The 26,166-nt window shown below is 43.2% G+C and overlaps 2 protein-coding genes across 2 annotated transcripts in view; both read left to right on the plus strand.

Annotated features, from left to right (window-relative positions):
* Nucleotides 1-26,166, plus strand: part of LOC111869537 (tyrosine-protein kinase Btk29A-like) — an 87,122-nt gene that overhangs the window by 28,665 nt on the left and 32,291 nt on the right. The window lies entirely within an intron of this gene.
* The window catches only part of LOC111869536 (tyrosine-protein kinase Btk29A), a 197,835-nt gene continuing 187,762 nt past the window's right edge, over nucleotides 16,094-26,166 (plus strand). The window contains exon 1 of the mRNA XM_023861151.2: nucleotides 16,094-16,167. The gene's annotated coding sequence lies outside the window, so the exon portion shown is untranslated. The remainder of the gene's footprint in view (nucleotides 16,168-26,166) is intronic.

Genomic DNA, 26,166 nt, shown 5'->3' on the forward strand with positions numbered 1-26,166 from the left:
ATCTTGCTCCTCTACACTACATGTTTCGGCCTCAGACGGCCATCATCAGGTGTATAACACTCACGTTGCTGTCACACTGCACCCAGCCCAAAATTTAACATTTAAAACACTTTCCTTGTTATTATCAACATCTACTTCGTTGATATCTGTCTGGTTTGTAGATTATTTTACACACGTTAATTTTGACGTTCTTGTAGTAGCACTATAAAATCTTTAGTTCTAATTTTAAAATCTTTTAAAATTTTTCTCACACACGTAGTAAAGAATAACAGCGGCACACACACAGGAAGACTACACAGGATAACACCTATGCAGTGTGGAAACAAGAACTAGCCGCTGCAAGCACTTTAGACATAGGGCGAGTAACCCTAACAATTTTAAATTTAAAATTTAGAGAAAAATTTTAAAAGATTTTAAAATTAGAACTAAAGATTTTATAGTGCTACTACAGGAACGTCNACAATAGTTTAATGTCTGAAGGTTCGAATGGTTGTGTTTTGTCTGTACACTTCAAAATACTTTTCAGAAATTGTAAATGTGATTTGTGCTTACCGTGCTTAATGTCTTCAGATCTGATTAATACTAGCACCTTCGACCATATTTAATTACAGTATAAAAAGTAACGTCTTTATGTGGTTTCATAGGAGGCGCTTTTCTTGGTCATAAAATTGTTAAAGGCTGAACGAGCAGTTTGAATGAGATTTTGCACTAAATGCTCTTGAGAGCAATTATGGTGTTTTACAGCTACCCAGAGCTAGCCGGTTGCTGCTCACGTAATAACCAGACGTGCAGTTTAGTATGTATGAAAATTAGAGACGGAATAGGAACCTACAGTAAGAATTCACAGTTGAAAATTATACAAGGTTATATGAAGAAGCTTAATTTGTAACATCGGGTTATTTTCGTCTGAAATCCATAAATCCTGCCCGTCAGGGTATTCTGATTTATTTTCTGACGCTGTACATTACGTGATAATTTTAAATCCTAAATAATATTTATAAGTTACGTTCTCGCCGCGCAGAAAACACATTGGGCAGCAATTACAAAGACCAGTCTCGTGAAAACATGCAGAACTCGTAAGTGCACCCTGTTGTGAAAATGCATAGATTTAACCTACTTTCCATATTTAAAAAAATGAAAGTAGGCTTATGCGATCTCCATGTTGGCTGTGTGTCTGTGTATCCTCCAAACCATCAACTTTTGAATGCCTTAACCCATCTTTATGAAACTTGGTATGCATATCATGTCACCTGAGCACATCTCAGCGGCATGCTTCGTGAAGCCCTCCCATCAGTCCGTATGTCTACATGCATATTCCCCAATCGTTGCTAGGCAAAGGCTCGGTGACAGTCCCCATGTCATTGCTAGGCAACGGCTTGGCAGGAACGTTACCGCTGCAACGAATACACACGCAACAGTAGTAACCTCATAGACGTGCGCTCTAGGTCCATTCTTACAATCTTTTTGTGTGGTTAATGTATAACACGTGATGAACAGAAAGAGAAGACTGATCCATACGCCAGGGACAGATTAGAGGCACGATATTAGCTGAATACGCTCAGACTGTTTTAGATTGAATTCTATTAGAATGCCAGAAGCATTCACGCACACTTCATATAGTGGCTCATATTCTGACACTTGTGGTAAAACAGGAACAAATAAACTCTGTGGTTTTAGTCCGCAAGAGAACTATACCGACCGAGCGACCGCCGACTTTAGCGCATAGAGGGTGTCGCGTGGTCAGCGCAACGAATCGCCACGGCCGTTAATTTCGGTTTTCTAGACCGGAGCCGGTATTTCCTTGAAATAGCTCCTCAGTTATCATCACAAGGCTGAGTGGACCCCGTTCCAGACCCATTCTCAGAAAAACATGTGGTAGCGCCAGGAATCGAACCCGGAACTCTGGCCACTAGACCACAGAGGCGGTCTGACTCTTGTGGTAAGGAATGTAAAAGTAGTCCCTGTGCTTAGTGAAGAACCATGTCCTGGAAATGTGTTGGGAAGTACCGCTTTCCTAACTTTGGCACTAAACGGAATAAAGTGATTAGCGCCACTCTCCGGCCGCTTTACCCCGGGAATAAAACTCCGGGTTCCACTTGGATACCAGGATGGTTGAGCCCCAGAACGGGCCTGGACATGGTGACAAAAAGAAAAACCCTGCCGGGAATGAAACCCCGGTCGGCCATACCATAGCTTAATCACTGTACTGACTGACAGCTATCACGACTCGCTCTGTGACATGAATAAATGATGGAAACTGCTGCTGTCGAGGGATAAGTCCACGAGGATCACGTGATTCGATTGCGTTTCCTTAATTACATGGAAACATTGTTTGGGTTACTCATATGACATTAACGTTTCTTGTTTCCTTGTGCAATAAAATCTTTATGATGCTGTCAACGATTATGGTAACAGTGTGCCGACATACTGCAGCTAGCACTGGTTGCGGATAGTACGTACTAATTATACCGGTAGATGGATCTGCCAACAGTACTGTCTGTTGTATTATTTTTTTTATTGCTAGTGGGGTGGGACTAAGTCTCTTGTACTGCGGCCACTTCTGGCCTATTGTACCAGCCCAGATGATAGGTGAGGGTGGTTGTAGAGCAATTGGTGGAATGAAGATTGGCAGGGGAAACCGAAGTACTCGGAGAAAACTTGCCCCAACGCTACTTTGTCCACCACAGATCCCACTTGACCAGACCAGGATCGAACCCGGGTGGCCGCGGTGAGAAGCCAGCGACTAACCGCTTGAGCTATGGCGCGGCCTACTGTCTGTTGTAAGCTGTCATCATTTTTATGAATTAGTTTGTTTATAATAGCTTGAAGCCTATATATTTCAGTTTGATGTTATGATCGGATTTGGAGTAACCTAAGCGGAGCCTCTAGTAATCTAGACTATTTTTGTTATGACGAGCTATTTGGAGATATTTTGAGCTTTATAGTGGGACGTGACGCCGAAAGCCGGAATAATAAAGTCAGAATAGACGTTCGTTGCTAGGCAACGACTCAGTAAACTCATTCCTACAGCAACGAATACGTAAGCAACAATCGAATAAGTTTCCGTTGCTATGCAACGGCACTGTAAACACGCCTTCTTAACAATAGAAAGACTGTGTTTTCTGTGTGGTCCGTGAAAAGTGGTTATAAAGAAGAGTTGATTTGAAAAGTCGTAGTGGACACCCGTGTGGAGGCGGGGTCGAATACCTCCACCGCGACCCTGCGAGTCGTAGGAGGCGACGAAAAGGGAAGTCTCAAATCTGAGACAGTAAAATATGGTCGCGAGTCAAGGGACTCGGATCCGAGAAAGACTGCGCTGGCAAGGGCCAGCAACATATATAAAAGACAGACCCGTATTCTCGTCAGAGAGGGCGCCCCTCAAAAACAATACCGTAAATGTCAAACAGTAATAAATATCTGGCCATGAGCCTCAGATGGGGCTCGACACCAAGACTTATTGACTGACTGACCGTCAGTCGCAGTGTGACTTGGACTTGGAAAAGTCGTAGTCGAGTCGTATCGAGTTTCGAGAAGCTAGCCTGACAGAATATGAACTTGGGAGCTGAGGAACTGAATTCAGTCGAATTTTTGGAATTTGCAGTTGCTGAATAATGAAAAGAAAGGAAATCGGCTTTGAGTGACAGTGAGACTGTTATAAATCCGTTGCCAGGATACGACTAGTGAAGACAGAGAACTGTAGTGCGTATATAACGCGCGAAATGTAAAGTGTGTAGATCAGCGATAGCGCTGTATTACTTATAGTTACGAGTGGAATGTATAAGGTGTCAATAAATCAAATCTAAAACCCATCTATAAGTCACGCGCACCTCATACACATGTCAGTATGAATTAAGGACTGTACCGAACTGTTGCAGTTCAAAATCAGGGGTTTCCTGACATATTTATAGTATGGTGTGGATGTAAAGCTATCCCTGCAACAGTCCATGAAGGCTCATAGGGTTGTGAGACGTTGAGGCTTCCACGTCTTCTAGACAATCGGCTCACAGATGGTGGTAAGATTGTCATCCTTACGCGCCGGCCGCGCTTTACTCCCCAGGAAAATTATTTACTTAATTCCTGGTACTCATTTCTGTTAGAGGGAGTTGACCCCAGGGTCATAGTGCGGCTGGAAGGATTAGGTCAATTGAAAAAAAATGCAGTCATCTCATTGGGACTTGAATCCGCGACCTTCCGGCTTGTAGCATAGCCCCTGAACCAACTACGCTACTTCGTGCCCCGGTGTGGATGTAGCACTACCTGATTTGGTCCATTTAAAAGGTTCGTACATTAAATGCGCAGAAGAGGAAACAAGACCCCAGCATCACGCCTTGTGTGCACCATATGCAAAGGGCACATGCGCATCAAAGGAGGCTACTCCAGTAGTATGACACTGGACAGTTATTTCAGGACTTAATGCTCCAAAGCATCTCCGTTTCAGTGGCATGAATTCTAATGAAATATGTTGCATCTCTTAACTATGACCGTCATCATGATTAAAATTCGAACTTGCATTGACTGCAGTAACACTCTCTTGTTGCCTCTCCCACAATTTGACCAGTTACATCATAACTTGGACGCTGTGGGACAGACATGCAATCTGTCAGTTGCAGGACGAGGTGTGTCACCGCCCAAAAGCTGCTCCCCGTCACCCTTCTGCCGCAAAACTGTGTTTGCCCCAAACGAACACCAAATAACCTATGCAAGACTTAACAAGTAATTATAGTACGTGTCTGTTCCAAGGCAGTCAATAAAAGCTTAATGAAATGGACAGCAAATGTGTGGCATTGAGTTTGCCATCTGTTGATGGTCAAGGATATAGATCATATCCGTAACATGTGTAAAGTAAAAGTAAAGAAAGTAAAGCTATCCCTGTAACAGGCCGTGAAGGCCCATTTCTGTTAGAGGCTGAGTCGACCCCAGGCCCATAGTGCGGCTAGAAGGATTAGGTCAACTGAAAAAATCCCATGACCTCATCGGGACTTGAACCCGTAACCTTCCTGCTTGTAGCGTAGTGCCTCAACCAACTACGCTATCGCGTACCCCATCCGTAACATGTGTGCATTTATAAAACCGGATATAATCCCGAGACATGTAGGTTAAGAACGCTGACAAGTGCATACTTTGTTATAAACGGTCGTAGTCCATGTGCATATATACAGGCGGCCCAATTTAATATTCGGTTGTCATGAAACAACTAGTTGTGCATGGAGCAAAATGTTACGTTTTCTAACTTGATGTTTGTGCAGTCTGTTTAAATGAAACATTCTGCTTTTTTATTCAGGTATAAAAGAGACACGGAGTGTAAAAATAATTAGCACATTGATTAAAGGTGTTAAATGACTGAAGTCGGTTGCTCGTTTGTTTCAGTGCTTTGTTAATTAGTAATTAAAGTGGGATCATTAAGAAAGAAGCCATTTCTGGTGATGTGTTCCTCACCATGTCATATCCGTGTCGTCGCCAAGGAAACGGCGCTCAGAGACCTGGCTGGGTGTAATTTTCCTGGAGCTTTGTAATTGGTTCGTGTAGGGTGAACAGATGTTGTTGCAGTGTTCAGATTTCTTGTTCTAGTTTAGATCACTATAGTTGAAGCTATTCTGACAGTACTGTGTGTAGACGTGTTATTAAATTTTATGTTAATTTATCTATTCAGTAGTTGGTTGAGGCAATATGCTACAAACCGGAAGGTCGCGGGTTCAGTCTCTATGAGGTCATTGGATTTTTTCAATTGACCTAATCCTTCCAGCCGCACTATGGCCCTGGGGTCTACTCAGCCTCTATCAGAAATGAGTACCAGGAATATCTTGGGGCGTAAAGGGCTGCCGGCGCGTAATGCTGACAACCTTACCGCCGTCTGTGAACCGACTTTCTAGATAATGTGGGAGCCTCGACGTCTCACAACCCAATGGGCCTCCACGGCCTGTTACAGGGATAATTTTACTTTTGCTTTAAAGGAGGTTTGGCGTCTGTTTCAGTTCATTTTCATAAGCGAGTGTACTGATTATTAATACGATCCGATTTTCAGGCTTGTTTTGTTGAAATTTGTTTTGGATCTGCATTTCATGAACTTAGCCGAACATCATGGTGTAATGGTTAGCACACTTTCACATTCGGAAGATCGTGGTTCTAATCTCAGCTTGGAGACCCTGACAGGTTTGTCGCATGTTTCTTCAGTCCATAGAGGCAGGTATTGGGACGTCTTAAAATACAATGCGATTCTAAATTATTGTCGGGGTTTGCAATGCCTATAATTTTCAAACCGATAGCAACGAAGTAAAACTGCTTATGGAATTTGAAAGTGAAATTCAAAAAGTTTTATTTGGCAACGCTCTACTCACCACATTGATGTATGGGAGAAAATATGACGTCATACCTTAAAATGGCGAGTGTCCAAGAGAAAACAATGTGCGTACTTCGGTTTTTCGAAACAAAGTCCGTTATCAAAACGCAACGTCGTTACAGAACTCACTGTGGAAAAGATCCACCTTCAGATGATGCTATCCGACGTTGCTTAAAGCAATTTCAAGAGACTGGTAATGTTCTACACCGAAAAGAAGCGGGAAGACCCAGTAAGATGCTGATCGAAACCAGGAAGCGTTTTCTCGAAGCCCACAAAAGTGAACTGGGTGGACTCCTTTGCAGTTAGGTATACCAGAAACGACTGTTTGGAGGGTTGTTCATAGCTGCCTTCACCCTCTGCCTACTGGCCACGGAAACCCCGACAGTAATTTAGAATCGCCCTGTATTCTGCTGCAGCTTCTCTGACACCCTTATTAGTTTATCACTTGAGTCATCGAGCCATTGAGCCCTCTGTAATATGTTCAGGTGAAAGTAAACCAATCTGCTTAGGATTCTGAGTTCTCACTCCTAGAAATTCTGTATGGGAGCCAGGATAACTGAATCGTTATATTGACGAGCCACTGGCTGAGCTGTTGAACTGTGTTCGATTTCCAACAGGGGTAGGAAATTTCTCTTCTCCACAGTCTCTAGAGTAGCTGTGGGGCCAACGGAGCCTCTTATCCAATGGGTACCGGGGGCTCTTTCCCCGGTAGCTAAGCTGACAATTCGCCTTCATCTGGTGCCGAGGTCAAGAATGATGGAGCTATACATCTTCTTTGCTTGGTGTTTAACTAATTAAACGCCTCTTCTTCCTCGTGGCGACAGGTGGGACGCGTATTTAGCGTTTTCTCCTTCATTCTTTAAATATGGCCACACCCTCTCAGCGGTGTTTTCTAGGTTTATTGTCATTTATGACGCAAACCACTTCTTACCAAAATGTTTCAGTTCTCACATCGAATTCAATCATCCATAACTTCTCGGTGTTTCAGTATACGGCCACATTTGATCTCCACGTCTGAATACTTTCAACTATACTTCGAAATATGTTTTTCTTAATTTATTTGGTGTATTTTTATTCAATTAGGATATACTATATACTAAAAGGTCTGTGGTCTGATATCATCGATATGAATGTTCATGCCCCAACAGAAGATAAAATTGATGACATAAAGGACAGGTTGTATGAAGAACTAGAACATGTATTTGATAAATTCCCGAAGTACCATATGAAAATTTTGTTAGGAGATTTCAATGCCAAAGTAGGGAGGGGAGACATTTTCAAACCAACGATTTAGAATAAGAGTTTGCATGAAATTAATAATGATAATGGAGTTAGAGTAGTAAACTGACAAAAGCACAATATTCCCACATCGTGACGTTCATAAATTTACTTGGACATCTCCTGATGGGAAGATACACAATCAAATCGACTATGTTTTGATATATAGGAGACGGCATTCAAGTATACTTGATGTCCGATGATTCAGGGAAGCAGATTGTGATACTGACCACCACCTGGTGGTGGCAGATGTTAGAGAAAGACTGGCAGTGAGCAAACAAACAACGCACTGAGTTCATATGGCTAAGTTCAATCTCAAGAAATGAATTGAGGTAGAGGGTAAAGAGCAATATTGTGTTGAAATCTCAAATAGATTCACGGCTTTGGAAAACTTGCACACTGAGTTATATGTTGCTATCTCGTTGCCAAAATGCAGGGCAAAATCATGACATAAACATAGGAAACATTTGTTTTGAAAATGTGGCACAGTTCAGATATTTGGGAACGACGATAACAAATCAAAACTTGATTAAGATGAAATTTAACTCGGGTAATGCCTGCTACCATTCAGTTCAGAACCTTTTATCTTCTCGTCTGCTGTCCAAAAACAAAAATTAGACTATACAAAACTATAATCTTGCCTGTCGTTCTGTATGGGTGTGAAACTTGATCTGTGACATTAAGGGAGGGACATAGACTGATGGTGTTTGAGAACAGGGTGTTGAGAATATTTGGACCGAAGAGATATGAAGTGACAGGAGGTTGGAGAAAACTGCATAATGAGGATCTTCATAAGTGACAGGAGATTGGAGAAAACCGCATAATGAGGAGCTTCATAACTTGTACTCTTCTCCAAGTATAATCAGAATGATCACTCAAGGAGAATGAGGTGGGCAGAGCATGTAGCACGAATGGCGGAGACGAGGAATGCATTATAGGTTGTTGGTAGGAATGTCAGAAGGAAAGAGCCATTAGGAAGACCAAGACGTAGATGGATGGACAATGTTAAAATGGATCATAGAGAGGATGGGGTGGTATGGATTGGATTGATCTCGCTGAGGGTAGGGACCAGTGGAGGGCTCTTGTGAACACGGTAACGAACTTTCGGGTTTCATGAAATGCCGGGAAGTTCTTGAGTGGCTGCACAATTGGCCGCTTCTCAAGAAGTGCTCAACTCTATTAAGTGAGTTTAGTTCCAAATGTTCTCTTGAGGTTTACTGACATAAATTTATGTATTTCTGAGCTTCCCCCTGAGTGCTACCCGTCTTTCCCCTCAGATATTCATCGATTTCAATTTTGTATGAAACGTAAACTACAAGTAGGGGCGACCCTGGCTTATGCGAGCTACAGGTCTCACTGTCTCGGTGAGTAAGACTACAAGCAGGGGCGACTCTGGCTTATGCGAGCTGCAGGTCTCACTGTCTCAGTGAGTAGCACCTGGTAGGCCCTCTTCGTAGGGTTGCGTGGCGGGTAGACAGGACTCGTTAGCCACGGCAGGCAACCTGTACAAGGGAAAAAACCCTGGTCCTGCAAGATAAGGGAGTTTTCAACGGGCGGGTAACCAACTCAAGTAAAAAAAAAAAAAGGCTCATATGTAATGCTCTGAGATTGAATTTCCGGAGTTTGAGGACGACACGAGCTAACTAGTTGAGCCCTTGCAGCCGGCGACTACTACGACGACAATAAAATACTGTATTATTTTCATATTGCATAGCACGCAGATCTGTAACTGAATTTTTTCACGTAGTGCAGTTAGGATGACTTACGATCAGTGGTGGTGGTGGGGGAACCTATCAGATTGATGTAGCGGTAACGTTCTAGACAGGCCGCGCCATAGCTGAAGCGGTTAATCCCTGCCTTCCCACCGCGGCGGCCCGGGTTCGATCCTGGGTCTGGTCAAATGGGATTTGTGGTGGACAAAGTGGCGCTGGGGCGGATTTTCTCTGAGTACTTTGGTTTCCCCTGCCAATCTTCATCCCACCAGATTCTCCATCATCATAATCACTCGGGGCAGAGTACAATAGGCCAATCAGTGGCCGCCGTGCCGAGTAGACCCAGTTGGACTTCACTCCCCACTAAGCGAATTAAAAAAAAAAGTTCTGTATTTGTGAGGTACAAGGTTCGAATCTCTGCTGGGGTGCTGGCTATCCCGACTACATTTTTTTTTGTTTGCCCAGTCCTTCCAGGCAAATGCCGGGATACTTTCTCGATTACGCCATGACTGCTTCCTTCCAATTCCTTTTCAGTTCATAATTCGACTCTGTATAGGCTGAGATAATGGCAGGATTGTAAAATAAACGATGAAAGAAAGCAACCAGAAATTGGCGGCACACGTAGAACGGTTTGGGAAACAAAACATATGCCGCTGAATTCGAAATCGAACTGCTTTTGGGACCTAGGAGTAAATTGGAGGATAATATTAAAATAGGCATTAGAGAATTACGTTGTAAAAACATACCTTCCCTTATTCTTATGTTTACGGAGTACAGCGTTCATATATTTTATTTTATTAAGAGTACTCTTTGTTGTTTTTTTCCAAAATGACTGAGATTTCCTTAGCGAATGCTTTTGACTTGTAATTCATGACATACAAGAACGGAAAGAATATGAGGCCATGCATTGTCTTGTGGAGATCAGGTCGGCTGATAAGTGAAGTCCTCGACTCTGCAACATCTCATCTTTCTTTGAATAAGATAAAAACTCACATGAGTTTCCCTTATTCAGAAGACTTTCAGAATATTTTACCAATAAGATTTCGTGACAGTAGATATTTCGAGACCGTGCTATTTTACGATCACAGTGGCCGCGCTATCTAAGGCATGAACTGTATTCGCCCGCCCAAACAGTGGGATCGTGGGTTCAAGTCCCACTCAAGGCATGGACGTTTGTCTTCGTTTATTCTGTGTTTGTGTTGTTCTGTATGTAGGTTGATCTCCCGTCCAAGGAGTCCTATCGACTGTCTGTATGATTAAAAAACTGTAAAACGTAGGCCAGGATTCATGATGGATTGTAACGCCCAAAGAAAGAAGGAAAGAAAAGTGTAACTATTTTCTGTTTGGGATTCTGCCGAGTAACTTCTGTTTGTGTCTGAAATAGAACGTAACACAGTACATTCCCAGTTTTTATATCGTGTTTTCATATGCCATTCAAATCTGAATAGTGATTAGGTTTATTTTTTTAAATTTCTGTTATAGTATCGGGCCAGTGGCCGGTCACGGTAACCGAGCGGTGTAAGATACACACTATCTTCGCGCGCTCTGAAGCCGGGATCGTGGGTTCGAATTCAACTCAGGGCATTCATGTTTAGTGTTTGTGTGCGTTTTTCTGTGTTTGTGTACAGGCCTTGCGAGGAGCTGCTCATCCACCCCAAATCCCTATAAAATATCTTAAGATCTAGTAAACAGAAGTGATACGGAGAATTTCTTGGAGGTAGGACAAAACCCAAATTTGGGCTGTAGCGGCAAAAGAAAAAAAATGGGGACAGTTTGCGAAGCCAGGCTGCTGTAAACTAAGACGTGTTATCAACATTTATGACGTTACTATACAGCACACTGTTTTATGTGTTAAGTGAAAAAGAACACACTCCGTGGCCTGTAGTCGGCAAGCAAACTATACAGACCGAGCGACCGCCGCTTGTCGGCGAAGTAAGTGCCAGCCGCCTCTGTGGTCTAGTGGTCAGAGTTTTTCGCTACATATCGAGAGGTCCTTGGTTCGATTGCCGGCGCTACCAGATTTTCTGAGAAGTAGTGGTTCTGGAACGGGGTCTATTCAGCCTCGTGAGGATAATTGAATAGCTATTTGAAGAAAATAGCGGCTCCGGTCTAGAAAACCGAAATTAATGGTCGTGGAGATTCGTTGGGCTTTCCACGCGACACTTTCTATCCGCTAAGTTGGCATAAGTTTACGCATACATTATAAAATATACTAGTATCATATGCTCAATTTGTAGTAAAAGGAAAGTAGACGGTTAATTCTTTCCAGAACGTCTTCTTGAAGATATATCGCCGTACGTAATATTGATAGTTTTGTATCCACCTCAGACGTTTGCATGACCATGGCATGGATGTTGGTGAATTTAATGACACAATATTTGTCATGAAATGTGTTAACATTAGATTAGAAGGGACAGGCACACAAACATGGTAAAACAGTGAGCCTGCCTTTGCTTTTAAGGAAATTTGTCTGAAATGACGAGTTTGATGTGTAATCCATGAACTCTATTTCCGAGAAGTTTTCATGTCGGTCCCGTGCTGGACAGAGTGACATTATTTTCTGGGACCGTGAAGTGGAGTGGTGAGCCACCACAGCAGTCACAGTTAATTGGAAAATGGAATTATTGAACAAAGGACAAGAGGTGCTAGACCGTATGCCTCAACCCGATTCATGCTGGGTCACACAATTAAATAACCGGACTGATGCTTTTATGGAGCGGCCAGCAGAGTTTGGTGAGCTGACGCGTGTTGCGAAACGTAGCTTTGGCAGAACAGTCACTGAAGTTCTTGTATGCATGCAGTAAGCGTTCTCTCGCATCGTTTCCTTTGCTTACCATAACACGATGATTAAAGAAATTTGTTTAGACTTTTCAGCAGGATTTGGAGTGTTCACTGTGGTGGTTATGAAAAGGTGTGTCTTTTGGAATATAACGCCGAATAATCCGTTAGAAGGTAGCCAACGTTTCGGAGCAGCATATGGCCTCCATCTTCAGGGCAGAAAAATAAGTCGAGCAAGAAGCCAGCATGAAGCAAATAGCAAGCAGAGTTCTGCATACTGTTTTATGATGATGGAGCCGATTTATTCCTTTGAAACGCCGGTTAACTTTCAGTGGAGTAGATTGCGTTTTATCCCGGAAAACATTTTTTTATCGAGGAAATTATCCGTCACGACCTTTATTCGCGAAAACCGCCATCCAGACTTTCTGTATTCTGCAATGCGTTCGTCGAAGGAGACAAAATCGTTGGCTGGGGAAACATCTTTTTAATCATGGCGTTGCGCATACCTGTTTACTCGTAGAACTTTCTGTGAAGCGATTTTTGACCAAATAACTAGTGTTCGAACACATATACTCCCCATTTTGATCTCTGAATAAAAATTTTGTGCCTGTGCTTAACTGATTAAGCACTACACCATGAAGGCGTATGGGGGAGTGGGAGTATAGATCCACGTTTTCTTGATCTCTGCACTAGTTGGAGGTAAGTTATCAACTTCACGCCTCTGCCGCTTTACCGCCGGGGAATGAATCCCCCTCACCCACTGGATAGGAGGCTGGATTGGCCCCAGAGGCGATCTGGACCCTACCGGGACTCGAACTCCAACCCTCGGTGGTTCAGCCTGTGGCTTTCAAGGATAAAGGATAGAGGTGAATAAAGTTAAAGTCCTTATGTTTAATTAAGCACTGCGCCATTAAGGTAGGGGGAGTGGAGTTAGGCATCACATATTTGTAACCTCTTTAGTTAGTTATTGNACCTCCTTAGGAGATATGAGCTTCTTTTACGTGCCGTAAAGCTACGACACGGGACCCACGGCTTAAAGTCCCTCCCGGAGGACTTGTTCCCTGAATTTTTCCGCCCTTAAAATTTCGACGACCTCCGCCGGGTATTTGAACCCGCGTACTACGAGTCATGAGGTGGGAACGTTACCTCTAGACTACGGAGGCCGCTTTCGTAACCTCTTTACTAATAGTTGAGTTTTCAGCTTTGGATTCAGAGGAAATGGCTGTCGGTGCCCTTAACCGGCGGAAAAGATAAAAATATCTTTCCCCCTCCGGGAATCGAGTTACTGTCTCTCGGTTGCTCAACTCTTAGCCTAGTCTCTATACTGACTTAGCTGTACTGGCTCCCTTACGGTGATCTCCTTTGTAATGATATACTTGAAGGCGTTCAGAACAGTTTGATGACGATACCAAAATGATAGTGATGCGTCCAGACATGACGGCGATGTTGGAATTCATATATATGTCAGGAAACCAGCAATTTTAACGTGACAACACACGCCAGTATTAGCGACTTTTGTCCACGCAGAATCAGCCATGTTATTTGTCAGACCTCGTAATATCCACAGAAGTTCATTTCGTCAGTAATGCAGGATTTTAAACATTCGGACATTTAGCGTTTGTGTTCCTTTTGGAAACTGGTTGATGCTTCTGGACAATGATCAGAAGGATGATACAGCAACAATGCAGTTATCACACTAGTCTGTATCACTTTTCAATATCCGGGAAAGGATAAGGGGCTGATTACAGTGTTATGAAGGCCAGTTCTTGTGATTGTGAAACGTGGTCTTTGAGGATTCGAGTTCCTCACAGCGGTGGTAAGGACGTCTTCTTGGACGTATTTTTGTTTAGTTTTTATTTTCGAGGTATGGGGTGAGACTGTGTCCACTTGGTACATCGACCACTATCTGGCCTGTTGTAACAGCCCCGAATGATAGGTGATGAATGTGGAGGAGTCGTTGGAATGAAAATTGGCAGGGGAAACCAAAGTACTAGGAGAAAACCAGCCCTAGTGCCACTTTGTCCACCATAAATCTCACATGACCTAACCTGGGCTCCATCCCAGGTCACCGGTGTGGGAAGCCGGCGACTAACTGCCTGAGCTATGTCACGGCCTTCTAGGAACGACATGTTAGTCCGTTGGCTCAATAGGCTCCTAGAGCCGTGACACATTAAAATATGATCGTGAGTCCCGTGTGACTCGGAACTGGGAATCACTATGTTGGCTAGGGACAGCAGCAATTTAACAGTTGGAAATTCAACCGACGTTTCGGAGGAACATGTCTCCTACGTCTTCAAGGTTGAAGACTATACCAGGCTTTGCGTGCTGCCTACTTAGTTCTTCTTGCTTACATTACCGAGATTCTTGTTTAAAAAACCCTGCTAAGTCGTTTCTCTTACTCAGCGACTTAATGCGTTCCAGAAAATGGGTCGTAAATGAGGAACTGTGAGTCGAGTTCGTTATAATATGGGACGTACAGGGTTACGTTCCCGGATCTAAAGGTTCAGACCCATTTCTCAGAATTTTAATGCCTAGTGCGTTGTTATTTCTATTGTCTTTATTATAGAAACATTAAAAGGACACGAAATAACGTGATATTAAACATTTAAACTTTATAAATAATACAAAGGGGCACGCGGTAGTGTAGTTGGTTGAGCCGGAAGGTCGCGGGTTCGAGTTCCGATGTTTGTTTTTTTTCAATATACCTATACTTTCCAGCCCAACCATGGCCCTGGGATCGATTCGGCCTCTACCAAAAATGAGTATCAGGAATCTGCCTGGGAGGTAAAGGGCAGCCGGCGCGTAAGGCTGACAACCTTACCGTCATCTGTGAGCCGATTGTATAGAAAATGTGGGAGCCTCGACGTCTCAGAACCCTGTGGGCCTCCATGGCCTGTTTAAGTGCAAAAACTCGGAGCGTAAGTTTAATGGGGTCGATCACCTCGGCTGCGCCGTTTAAGGCATGCAATCTGTTCGCCCTCTCAAACGCTGGGATTGTGTACTGGAATCCCGCTCGAGACAATGGTATCAGTCTGCATTTATTATGTGTTTGTGTTATCCTTTGTCGGTAGCGGCCTTGCTACGGGCTGATTACCCATCCAAGGAGTCCTGCTTCGTGTCTGTAAGACTCAAATTTCAGAATTAATTAATTCTGAATGGCCACAGGCCAGAGAGCCTAAACAGTCGGGGTAGAAGTGGAAGAAGACGAAGAATTTTAGTAGATATCAATTTTATTTTTGGTTTGTAAATACGAGGAATCGTAAGTAGGTAAATCATACGTTGAGGCTGGACTGTACTTTGCTTGTAACAAATTCTGTCTATATAAATGTCTTTTTTTTTTCCTTGGCACTACAGCCCCAGTGGGCCTAGGCCTACCTCCATGAACTTCTCCGTTCACTTAGGTTTTTCTAGATCTTACACATTCGGTAGGACTCCTTGGGCGGGTGATCAGCTCGTCGCAAGGCCTCTACCTGTAGACAAACACAGAAAAACGCACACAAACATCCATACCCTGAGTGGGATTCGAACCCACGATCTCGGCTTCCGAGCGAGCGAAGACAGTAAATGAGTTGTTTAGTAATCAGTATTATCCAAAATTCCAATATTCATTAGCGTGTCATCCTCGTATCGCTTACGGTCCAAGCATATTTAAAATACATGAGCGTGATATTCTGAAAGTAGGGCAAGAACTTAGCAGACTGACCCCATTTGGAAAGACAGGTGACCTAAATGCAGCAGTTGATTGTATTCGTGTTTCTAGAACAAATGTATTGTGTTTTTTGGGGATATTGCAGGTAGAATGATAACCGGAAACGATCGTTGAAAAATAGTAGATGGGTGCAGTTTAGTTACGGTTGGGGTGTTGCCAGGGAGGGACGTGGTGGCAGATGTGGGTGCACAGCTACCTCTACCCTACTCCACGTTTCCCCGATGCCAGCCACGTTACAGTTCTGTACAGCGGGTTAGTCTAGTCTAGCTGTGTCCGTGGGCTTGACTGGTTCAGCAGACTGACGCGTCGCCAACTTCAGTTCTCCATCGAACTATCCGTTTCTTCACGACAAGGTAGGCAACATTCTGGCCTCCTGAATGTGGCGAGTTAGCCTAAATAGCATATTGCTTCGGGCGTATGTGTAGTAAAGTAAACTATAGACATTAATTTGACGCAGTTTTAATCTGCTGGATTTTGTTTTCAACATGAAAAGCAGAAGTATAGGAAATATGGCGACAGAAATAGAATATATTTATTGCATATTTATTTCAGTCCTCCTAAAGACTACGAGTAGGAATGGGTTTTATTTTCTGTACAGCGAACCCCACATTTGTTCGTCTAAAATAAATAAATAAATAAATGAATATATATATATTCTAATTTTGAAATAGTCATGTTCCTTATTTATTTTGCCAAAATAACATTTCTGTCGTTATCTCTTGGGAATTATGTACGTTTACGGCCTTCAAAACCTTTCCCCTAGCTTTACAGACGTAAGTTATACGAACGTCACAGTTTGGAAGTACATAAATTTGTGAGTAAATACTTAAAAGATTGGTCCATTGTAAGAAAGAAACTAAGGCCTATACTTATGACCTTACGAAAGGCCGCACCATATCTCAGGCGTGTTGTCGCTGGCGTCCTACTGCAGCGTCTGGGGTTCGAGAACTAGTTAAGCTGATTAAAATGTGTTTAAACGAAACTTATAGTAATGCCCATATAGGTAAATATTTGTGTGATAAATATCCTATCTGACATGGTCTAGGACAAGGAGTTACTTCATCGCCACTCCTTTTCAGCTTTGCTTTAGAATATGCAATTAGGAAGGTCCAGAGAAACTAGGTGGGAGAAATTAAATGGGACACATCGGCTGTTGGCCTACGCCGATGATGTGAATCTACTGGGTGATAATGTAGATACCATAAAGAAAAACACACAAACTTTAATTGACGCAAGTAAAGAGGTTGGTCTAGAAGTAAACACAGAGAAAACTAAGTATATGTTGCTGTCTCGCCACAAAAATGCAGGGCAAAATCATGACGATAGAAAACAGATGTTTTGAAAATGTGGCACAATTCAGATATTTGGGAACGACGATAACAGATTAAAACCTGATTGAGGATGAAATTAAGAGGCGATTGAACTCTGGTAATGCTTGCTATCATTCAATGCGGAACATTTTGTCTTCTTGTCTGCTGTTCAAAAACATAAAAAATTAGAATATGCAAAACTATAATTTTGCCTGTTGTTATGTATGGGTGTGCAACTTGTTCTCTGACACGAAGGGAGGGACATAGACTGAGAGTGTTTGAGAACAGGGTGTTGAGGAGAATATTTGTACCAAAGAGAGATGGAAGTGACAGGAGGCTGGAGGAAACTGCATAATGAAGAGCTTCATAACTTGTACTCTTCTCCAAGTATAATTAGAATGATGAAGTCAAGGAGGATGAGGTGGGCAGGGCATGTAGCACGAATAGAGGGAGAAAATGCATATAGGATATTGGTGGAAAAGCCAGAAGGAAAGAGTCCACTGGGAAGATCAAGGCGTAGGTGGATGGACAATATTAAAATGGATCATAGAGAGATAGGATGGGATAGTATGGATTGGATTGATCTGACTCAGGATAGGGACCAGTGGAGGGCTCTTGTGAAGACGGTAATGAACTTTCGGGTTCCATAAAATGCTGGGAAATTCTTGAGTAGCTACAGATTTGGCTTCTCAAGAAGGGCTCAGCTCCCTAAGTGAGTAAGTCCGAATTTTTCGTTATCGGAATCACCTTTGTAACTAGTTCTACTACAGTTGCAATAAAAAGGCATTATGCCTATCCGTTTTCCTATTCAGTAAGACCAGAAGCGACAGTGTGAGACTTCTGCATTGATGCGAGTCCCATAGGGGTTGAAGGGTGAAGAAACTCCAGTCGACGTTAGAAATGCGTAATCACGTTAGTTTTCTTTCAGAAAACGTTTGCTTTATACGTGCCGTTTAAAATGGAGATAACCGTAGAATTTGTCCTTTCGAACTCCGTTTAGTTACTCAATATTAAAACATCGTGCTGAGTAATTATCAAGTTATAATTTGACAGCAATTTACATAATATTCAGAATCTTTTCTTCTTGTGTGATTTATATCTTTGAGTATGAAGTAAAAATAAAGCTGTCCCTGTAACAGGCTGCGGAAGCCCATAGGGGTTTGAGACGTCGAGGCTCCTACATTTTCTGGACAATCAGCTCACAGATGGCGATGAGGTCACCCTTACGCGCCAGCCGCCCTTTACCCCAGGAAGATTCCTGGTAGTCATTTCTGTTAGAGGCTGAGTCGACCCCTGGGCCATAGTGCGGCTGGAAGGATTAGGTCAATTGAAAAAATCCAGTTACCTCATCGGGAATGGAACCCGCGAAATTCCGCCTTGTAACATAGTGCCTTAACAAACTACACTACCGCGTGGCTACCTTTGTATATGAAGTAGTCTTCATATTTTATTTTCTGAACATTTTGAACCTCATTTTTACCTGAAATTGACTGCAGTTTATGTATTAAATAAGCCATATCATCACTTATCCGTCGTCTCTGATTGAGCGCACGTAGCCGTTTCATCAGATTAACTAATGACTAGTATCTAGTGAACAAGAACGGTGTGAGAATAACAGACTGCGCATAAATACGAGACATCAGTTGAAGTCTTCAAGCTTTTGTGTGCTCGGAATAACTTGTGGCGTTACTGCTGCATTTTGTAGAAACCCACAAAAGAAACCTTTACTGGATTTGAACCTGGTAACTTCCGAATATCATTTGCGTAATTTTCGAAGCTTCTGTCTTACGACCTTTAAGGTAAAAATTTGAAGTTATCCCTTTGCTTAATTAATTAAGCATTACACCATTAAGATATGAGGGAGTGGAGGTATAGCTCCACCATTCTTTACCTCGGCATTAGATTATTGTGAACGGTCAGCTTCACTCATGGTCACTTTACCCCCGGGGAAGGAGCCCCCTGTACCCATTGGATAGGAGATTGGATGGGCCCAAGAGCTGGTCTGGCCCATGTGGAGAAAAGTAAGATCTTACCTTTGGCGGGAATCGAACCCTGGCCATCCAGCCTGTATATACCGACTGAGCTACCCTGACTCCTAGTCTTAGTAAGATCTTTGTTTATGTTACCTATGTTTCGTTGCCTTTCAGTTGTAGTGCATGTTGTCTGTGGACGCCCCTTACTGGCAGCTGATACACTGTAGTTGGTTAGCCCCTTCCTGGGTGAGAGATGAAAGGCATCCTTCACTCTACTCCATAATATCGATTTTGAGAGGTTCATTATGTCCACAGAATGTCTGGGGATATTGTTACTCTTGAGTCTTTTGGAACATTAAAATTGTTGACGTTTCCGGAACAGAAGAGTGGGAATTCTTCGAACTCATAAAACTGTTATTCCGTTTCCGTTGTAATCACGAAAGTTGTGAAGTCACCGTTTCTGTTTCTCGGAATATTGCAGTTGATGTCAGCCACTGTACAACAGACTTAAGATTCTGAATGCGGTACAGTTGTTTCAGATGACTTTGGTCACTTTCGGTTTGTAAAAATCCGTATCGTCCTCTATGGCTGTACAGTCCTTTGGACCGTGGTTCCTTTTTTCAGTTTATTAATCCTACACACAGTCGATACGACTCCTTGGACGGGGGATCAGCTCATCGCAAGGCCGCTTCCTACATACAGAACACAAACACGGACTAAACGCACACATATCCATGCCTAGCGTGGGATTCGAACCCGCGATCACAGTGTTTGATTGGGCGAAGACGGTTCATGCCTTAGACAGCGCGGCCACTGCGATCGGCAGGGATCTGTATAACCGAATGAATACTATTGGGACCTGACTTTCACCTCTTTATAATAGGATATTCCTTCAAAGTATTCAGTATTTTGTTTAACGTAACGTTAATATTATTTATTTAAGTTGATAGAACCTTAATTTGTACTCTAAGTACTGGAATTGTTTCGTTGCTGTGGGCGGCATTCGAGAGCCGGGATCATTCAGGCGGTATAGCAACAAGCTGCGGTATGGAGGGCCGGAGTTCGATTTCAGGAATCGACAAGAGAATTTTCTCCACTCCACAGCGCTCTGGGGTCCACCCAGCCTCTTGCTGAGTGGATACCGGTGGCTCTTCTCGGGGAGAAGGGGCCTGCGCGTCAAGCTGACCACTCACCTCAATTTAGTGCCGAGGCCAAGAATTGTGGAGCTATACCTCCACTCTCTTATTCATCTGCATGACGTAGTGTTTAGTTAATTAGACACAGGGATAGCTTTACATTTTTTTTTTGAGGCCGCGCCATTGCTCAAGCGGTTAGTCGGTTGCTTCCCACCGCGGCCGCCCGGGGTCGATCCCGGGTCTGGTCAAGTGGAATTTGTGATGGACAAAGTGTCGCTGGGGCGGGTTTTCTCCGAGTACTTCGGTTTCCCCTGCCAATCTTCATTCCACCAAATTCTCCATCATAATCACCCCGGGCAGGTACAATAGGCCAATCATTGGCCGCCGTACCGAGTGGACCCAGCTGGACTCCACCCCCCACTAAGGGAATTAAAAAAAAAATACCTTTTTTATCTCTACGTGTTGTGGGTGACAGTTTATTAATTGTAACGATGGCTAGCAAGAAGTGGACATATAACCGAGGCAGCGATATTTCGTAGAACTGTGAGAAGGCGTTGGTTAATGATGGTATAACTTGGTGTTGGACACACTCAGACTCTCAGCAGTTCATTAACAAATAAATACGCAATGGAAACGGATCAAAATTCTCTCAAAATTATACCGGTTCAGGCCTTAACTCATGGAGTGCAAACTGGACTTATACAGGACAGAAGAAAGTGAGAAACAGAAGTAAGGATGTAGGTTTTGAAGTTGTGCCACCGGTGGTTAAGAGGAGCTCTATCATGTGCTTGTTATCTGCTTTACACAGAAAATCTCTTTCCCTGCCAGGAATCGAACACTGGCTATCAAGCCCATAGCTTGTCACTATACAGATTTCACAAATGTTTGAAGGGGTTGGTGATATATGAAAATTTGTTTCTGCAGCTCTGTTGGCCATGTAGATACCATAATCTGGATTCATATAAACGTATCAAGCAACAATGTAGGTACAGGTGTTACTTCCAAACGCTGAGATTGTTGTCTAATTTACTCGCATCGAGCCATTGTGACATTACTGTTGCTGTGCACGAAAGAGCCATAATATGCCTTTGACTCTGGTTTTAAGCATTACGAGACTTTTCGTCACAGTGTTTGGGAGTTTCTTGTTATTACTTATGGTGAACTTTTGAAAAAGTTGCTCTTTCTTAATGTAAAGTAAGGTAAAGTCCCTATGTTTAACTAATTAAGTACTGCGCCATGAAGGAGTATGGAGGAGTTGATATATAGATCCACATTTTCTTGACCTCTTATATTATTTGGAGGTGAGTGGTCAGCTTCAATCTCCGGCCGCTTTACCCCCGGTACCCACTAGATAGGTTGGGTGGAGCTCAAAGCCGGTCTGGACGACGTGGAAAAGAGAAAATTCCTGACCTTACCGGGACTCGGACTCCGATCCCTCGGTCGTCCTGTCCGTAGGTAGTCGGTATACCCACTATGCTGTCCAGGTTCCTTTTTTAATGTAGGGATGGGCGGTGGGATGCGCCTGTGGTATCGTTTGGTTTTGTATCTTATTTTTGACTCTGTCAACATCTCATTATATAGCGTTGAATAGTAAGATGTTTGATCAATAATAAATTGGAAAGCATTTTGAAGGAAATTGTCGTGGCGTAATTGAGACACCGCCCCGGAATTTGCTTATAGGACATGAGGAAAATGACTGAAATCCGACGTCACGGTGGAGGAGAACCGATTTTCCCCTGCCGCAATACAAGACTAGAGCGCATGTGTGTCACCCAAACCATCATGCTCAGTTCTGCTGTGTGTAACAGAAGAGTATAACTGACGTAGTTGAGGTACTTCGTTCCCTCTGCTTTACCTCGCTGAGCAGGTTGCTACTGACATGCATGCAGAAAGTACCCGGTTCGAACCCGTGAGCTTTGTTAATGGATTCACTGGCTGAAGCTTACCGTGATTTCCCTAAGTCTCTTCTTGTGGCTTATGGAATAGCGTGTTAAAATAAGTCACGACTTTGCTATTCGGCGTCCTTACCCAGTGACATTCTGTACTCTTAAGCCTTTCCTGTTAATAAACACTGCGTCATGCAGTATAAGAATCAGATTGCAAAGGGTTCTGATCATGGTGCATACTACTCAGAATTACTGGGTTTTCAGTCTTTGTCCATCGTCCGGTGTTCTAGAAACTAGAAAAAACAGCGTTTTGGAAATTTGATCTGTTTCCGTCCTCAGGTGAGAGGCGGGGACACTGTGTTGTATCCCATAGGAAGAACTAACCTTAATGGCTGGACAGCTCCTGTCGGATTTACTACTTCTATTTAATTACCTGAGACCAGGCTAATTCGGAGGGAGATAACATTAAAATGTGTAATAAAAATTATAATAAAGCACCCACATTCGTGGAACTAGGATAGAAGGGGAAGTAGAAATTCATGCTACAAACCTAGCTGACAAAAGCAAATGCATGAGCACCAATGCATAGAAAATAAATGGGACATACACGTATAGTGCCTACTGCTAGCACCATCTGTGCAGTAACACCTTAAAAGAACCCATGAGTGATCTGTCACGTCATACAGATCTCTTTGAGTTGGTAATCTCATGGCTGATAAGGGAGATACAGACGGGAGAAGTGTCCAAACTGGGTGGGCTGATCGGATTGGTTAAAGCATGCCTCATGGGCCGATTCTTTGTATTTTGTGTTGTTTTATGTGGTGCAGTTGGGTGTTTCTCAACATGTGAGATTTGTCGACCAGCTGGGTTGTACGTGAGCTCTGGAAAATAAAAATTATCTTAATGATTAATACAGTAATAAAATGCATGTGCTTTTATAAAGAATTTAAAGATTTTGAGATATTATACCGTCAAATCGGTTGAAATTCAAAGCACATTTCGGATGAACATATCGTCTCCATCCTCAGAGTTGGAGAACAAGAAGCTTTGATAGCAGTATTCTTTTTCTGACAGACGTACCGGTGTGACACAAGATGTCGTGATACAGTGCTCTAGTCCTCAGGGTGATGTACGTGGACAGTAATAAATAATTTACATTCTAATTCTTGAGATGGGATGAGACTTCCTTTGTACTGAGGTACCAAGAAGACCTATTGTGCCAGCCGCGGATAACAGGGGAGAAAAGCGAGCTGTAGCGGAATTAAAATTTGCAGGGGAAAACGGAGGTGTGCACTTTGCACACCACAAATCCCGCATGGACTGCCCTGGGGTTGAGCCTGGACCTCCGACGTGAGAAGATGGCGACTAACTGGTTAAGATACACCTTGGCCTCAATTTATATTCTTAAATAGGGCTCGTGATTTTAAAACTCATCAGTAGTCTTTCTCTCTCTCTCTCTCTCTCTCTCTATGACTCGACAGCCCTTTGTTGGGACTTGGCCGCTTTTTCAGTTTCTTTATTTTTTATACACAGTCGGCAGGACTCCTTGGGCGGGGGATCAGCCCGTTGCAAGGCCGCTACATACACAGGACAACACAAATACAGAATAAACACACCTCATTTAGTTTTCAGTTTAAATTATTATACAGACAAAGGTTCAATAAGCCGGCAGCATATCCTAATGTTCTCTTCTACAGGAAATAAATTGAACTAATTTAAGTTTGAGCCGTACAGCAATAACATCGTATGATTGCAGTACTCATCTCGTACAAGCAGCTGAGAGAGTATAAAACTTAAGGGAACGTTTCTAGCAGAAATCAGATGCCACCCGCAGGACGAAGCAGCTGGCGACAAATCAACACAAGGGGCTCTCAGACACTCCCCCCGAACTCCGCGAGACCAGGAAAGCACACTAGTTACTTGTTAGAACGTCACCGCTAACGATCATTTGAAAACCGCAGCACGGGAGTCTCAACAGTAATTCAGGATCTGTATGCTTCTTCTCTGCTCGCTTCCAAGCGGAGTACATTTCGTTCAAAAGGGTTGTCCCACATGTCCCTGTATATGTAATTGTAAACATACAAAACCATCGATCTGTCTGCCTGTCTGTCCGTCCGTCCGTCCGTCCGTCCGTCCGTCTCTCTGTCTGCCCGCCCATCCGTCCATCCATAGCTCTACAACCGTTTGTCGTACCTTGGCCTTTTTTTCAGTTTATCAATCGTATACAGAGTTGGTAGGACTCTTTAGACGGAGGATCAGCCAGTAGCAAGCCCGCTACCTACACACTGAATAAACGCAGACTAACGTCCTTGCCTTGAGTTGGATTCGAACCCATTATCCTAGCGTTCGACAGGTTATGTCTTAGACTGCGTGGCCACTGTGATCGACTCGCATACAAAGCTAAAAAAAAAGTTAAAAAAAACACTATCCCATGAAGTCGTATGTGGGGGTGGATGTATAGATCCACGTATTCGTGACCTCGGCACTAGCTGGAGGTGAATGATCAGCTACACGCCCCTGCCGCTTAACCCCCGGGGGAAGTGTCCCTGATACACATTCCAATAGGAGGCTGGGTGGGCCCCAGAGCCGGCCTGGATGACGTGGAGAAGAGAAAATTCTTGACCCTACCGGGACTCGAACTCCAACCCCTTGGTCATCCAGCCCGTAGCCAATTGCTACACCGACTGCGCTATCCCGGCTCCTAATTATAAACATATGCACCTCGTAATATACAGAAATGAGGTTCAGATTGAAATCAGGGGAAGAGTAAATTCGTGAAGTGTTATTTTTCGTTTCAAAAACCGCTATAATTCCATTTGTTTTCCAAAACACGATCATTATGTATATATTTATTTGTTTGTGCGTATGTGTATAAGTATATGCACATGAAGAGGCGTATATTATTTTAGTAGTTTTTATTAACCTGAGAGGGAAAATATAACAGGGGGTAGGAGAAACTTGCATAATAAGGAATTTTATTTTACTCCTTGACTAATATAATTAGGATGATCTTATTAAGGAGGGCGAAATGACTGAAGCATGTAGCACTCTTGGAAGAGAGGAACTTGCAAAATTGTGATAAAAAAACTGGAAGAAACAGACTACTTGGAAGATCTAGGCGTAGATGGAATGGAATTATTAAATTGGATTCGATAAGAATAGAATGAAAGGATGTTAACTTGATCCATCTGGCTCGGCATTTGGATCAGTGGCGGCTCTTGTGAACACGGAAATGAGCCTTCGAGTTCCATGAAAAGCAAAAAGATTCTTCTGACTGAGCAGCTGTTCATTTCTGAAGATGGACTCTGCTGCATTGAGTTAGTATTCTTTACGATTGTATTACACGTGATATTTTTTTTACTTTAAGGAAGAGCAAGTTATCTACAACTATGTGAAAGTGTCGGGATTATGTTTGGTCCCGGGAAGGATGAATTAGGCGTAAATGAACAATTTATGTAATTGCTTAAGAACATACTTCGTACTGTGTGCAAGTCTCCTAGTTTTGCTACGGAAGTGAGAGCTGTTCTGAGTACTATGGATGGAACATTTCGCTAGGATGTGAAGATAAGAAGTGAATACAAAGTTTTGGTAAGAAAAGCTGTTCGAACATACCCACAAGATGGGACAAGAGATTGGACATAAGATTAAAATGGATATTTCGGAGACAGTTTATGAGAATTGAACCAGCCGAGGACCTATCTAGTAGCTGTTTTGAAATTCGGATTCACAAAGCGTAGAGGTAATATTTTTTTTAATGCTACTGGGGTAGGACTAAGTCGCTTGTACTGCGGCCACTTCTGGCCTGTTGTACCAGCCCCAGATGTTAGATGAGGGTGATTTTCGAGAAGTTCGTGGAATGAAGATTGGCAGGGGAAACCGAAGTAATCGGAGAAATCCTGCCCCAGCGCCACTTTGTCCACCACAAATCCCACTTGACCAGACCCGGGATCGAACCCGGGCCGCCGCGGTGGGAAGCCAGCGACTAACCGCTTGAGCTATGGCGCGGCCTTAGCATAGAGGTAACTAACTCCATGAAGCGTAGCTCTT

Source organism: Cryptotermes secundus, unplaced genomic scaffold (assembly GCF_002891405.2).
Source record: "Cryptotermes secundus unplaced genomic scaffold, Csec_1.0 scaffold196, whole genome shotgun sequence".
Taxonomy (NCBI): domain Eukaryota; kingdom Metazoa; phylum Arthropoda; class Insecta; order Blattodea; family Kalotermitidae; genus Cryptotermes; species Cryptotermes secundus.